We start from the raw sequence: 3,046 nt of genomic DNA, 5'->3' as shown, positions 1-3,046 counted from the left end.
GGGGTGTTTAATCGTGAAAGTTTACTGACTGTGTTAACAATAATGTTTTAAAATGTATTCGATTATATTTGTTTCATAATAAAATACTAGTGAAATTCCTGGTATTTCTTCATAATGACTGTAAACTGTTTATTATTATTAATTCCACAGTTGTACCTTATGGATTTAATCATATTATATTCTTGGGCAGTTACCAAAAAACTTCTGGCAGATGCTCAATTGAAATGAAAATCCGCCGAAAAATATCGAGCAACACAACAAATTTTCGGGTATACATGCCTGCCCAACACCCCAGCAGGCCTTCGGTCCGTACGCCTATGCCAAGACCTCTTTTAGTAGATATCTAAGCAACGCCCTTGAAAAGTGAAGGAGGAGGGAAGGGGAGGGGGAGGCAGCACCAGACATTCAAGAACTCAATGATAAGAAATTAGAAACTGGGAGGACAAGCTGCTTTGATCAGAGTTTTATGATAAGGTTTGAGTGAGTTTGGGCAATGAAAAGACAGCACGTGAACACAGAGGCCACAGAACTCTATATTGAGTAAGGGGCAATTTTGTTTTCGAATTATATTCTTGAGAGGTGCCCTTTTTGAAAATAAAAGGTTTAAATCCTGGCTCTTATGCATTTTGATATAGTATTCTCAATATTATTACATTTTTACGATTCCAAATAAAATTGAATTATTGTATTATTTGGAGTGGAACATGGCCCTGTCTCTACAATTTGGTGCCGCCACTGAAGATGTATAAAATAGACATATACAAAATCATTCATTTGCTATAGTTTGTTTTCACGAATTAAATTGGCCGATTTTACCCCCAAAAAAATGAAATGCTAACATAAATCACAAGAATAATATGGCCTTTTGAGTCCAATTTTCCAATAAAGATCGTTAAAAATTTGCAGTGTACAGTGAGGAATTTTTTTAAGGACCGCGGCTTCAGTTTCCCCTTTTAGAAAATTCGTATTGTGCTCAGCTTGTAGAGTCGTGCATTTGATGTCAACTGATAAAATATATAAAATATATGATAAGTATTACAGCTTTAGCATATGCATAAGAGGTGGGTGTATTTTTTGATATATACAAGAAAACAACCAAAATACCAAAATGGCAGTCCTCAATTAAGTCCTCGTAGGACATTTGGCAAATTGTGCCTGATAGAAAAACGAAAGCGAAGTATATGGATTTGCCGATGAAGTCACGTGGCAAAGATCTAAAAACCATGAAAGCCAATGCTCTCTTTTACCTTTGGCATACACACTGATCTGTCAAATAGCATTTTTGGCAAGATTTGTGGATTGCAAAAGAAATATATTCCACCTCCTATTGGGACCAAATTTAAAAATTTACAATATAGTACAATGAAATATTAGTTAAAGGTAAGTAACTCTTATAAAGCATGTCGATGGATATTAACTGTGTTCTGAAGGAAGTCATCATTAAAAGGGGGCTGTGAACATCAATCGGATTTTCGGATTATAAAACAAATCCAAGACAGGGGTCCACAATAGTGGGACAACGAATGCCAGCATCTCAAGAACATGAAATATAACATGCTCGATGTTTATAGAAACAATAATTCTGAAGATTATGTGGTGAAATACAAACAACTGAAGGCACGATTTAAAGCTTGTTGTGAGTCAAAGAAATCTACACAAGTATCTGAAGCTAATCAAATACTGGCACACGAAAAACATTTTGAAACCAAGGAGCTATGGAAGATGATGAAGATGCACAAGAACCAAGCAAGTTAAACTGTTAATATCGAAGCAAATGGATGGTTCAAGTACTTCGAAGCTCTCTTTACTGAGACAACACCCATTTTAGACGAGCTGGAGTTTGAGCTGGATGTTCCACAAACACTAAATGGATACACCAACAACAACTCCAATCCAACACTTGATGCAGAAATCACCAGAGCAGAAATCGTGTCAACTGTAAGAAACTTACCAAACTCCAAAGCTCCAGGTCCGGATGGTATAGTCAATGAAGTAAAGAAGCAATCCATAGAAGTCATCTTGCCATATCTTCTTGTTATATTCAACTCAATCATGTCCTCTGGTATGTTTCCCAAAAGTTGTTTCAAAGCTGTAATCCATCCAATCCTAAAGAAAGGAGATCCGAAAGCCCCATCCAACTACAGGGGAATATATCACTCATCTCTTCTATTTGAAAAATCTTCACCAAGATATTAAATACCAGATTAGCCAACTGGTGTGAAAGTCAGGATATACTTCTTGAGAGCCAGGCTGGATACAGGAAAGGATTATAGCACTGTCGACCACATTTTTACCTTGCAAGCACTTGCCCAGAAGCACCTGTCGAAGAAATATGGCCGCTTTTATTGCTTATTTGTTGATTTCTCCCGAGCCTATGATAGTTTGCAGCATCATCTGCTAAAATATGTCTTAATCAAAAATAATATAAGTAGTAAACTGTATCAAGTAATAAAATCAATGTATGAAAATTTAAAATCATGCGTCCAATTAGATCAATTGTGTCAAACTGAGTACTTCGATTGCACGATTGGTACTAGACAAGGTTGCATGTTAAGTCCTTTATTATTGGTATTATTTTTAAATGAGACTAAATGGTTAAGTCTCATAACTGCCAAGGCATATTTGTTAATCAAAATATTGATAATATAATTTCACTCGAATATGCTGATGATATTTCTGCAATGTCTGATACTGTGGGAAGGTTACAATCTCAACTCAATTGCATTCAAGATTTCTGTAACAAATTTAGTATGTCTGTCAATTTGAATAAAACTAAAATTGTAGTCTTTCGAAGGGGCGGAATCATTAAAGGTAATGAAAAATGGTACCTAAACGGCCCCGAAGTTGAGATTGTCTCCAGTTATAAATATCTTGGTATAATTTTCACTCCAAAACTCTGTTGGTCAGACGGTATCATGACTCTCGTATCACAAGCTATAAAAGTATGTAAGTTGTTGAAACTATTTTGTCAAAAAGTGTAACACCAGCGTCAACAATTCATTATTCCTATTTGATAGAGTGGTTGTTCCTATACTTTGTTACAGAT

The 3,046-nt window shown here is 35.6% G+C and overlaps 1 protein-coding gene across 1 annotated transcript in view; it reads left to right on the top strand.

The window, feature by feature from the left end:
• LOTGIDRAFT_238648 (hypothetical protein) overlaps nucleotides 1-92 on the top strand; it is a 4,250-nt gene extending 4,158 nt beyond the window's left edge. The window contains exon 8 of the mRNA XM_009050839.1: nucleotides 1-92. The gene's annotated coding sequence lies outside the window, so the exon portion shown is untranslated.
• The last annotated feature ends 2,954 nt before the right edge of the window (nucleotides 93-3,046 follow it).

The sequence above is a fragment of the Lottia gigantea genome (genome assembly GCF_000327385.1).
Source record: "Lottia gigantea unplaced genomic scaffold LOTGIsca_157, whole genome shotgun sequence".
In the NCBI taxonomy this organism is placed as follows: Eukaryota; Metazoa; Mollusca; class Gastropoda; family Lottiidae; genus Lottia; species Lottia gigantea.
Note: the sequence above shows the minus strand (reverse complement) of the source record. Positions and strands in the feature narration are given on the sequence as shown.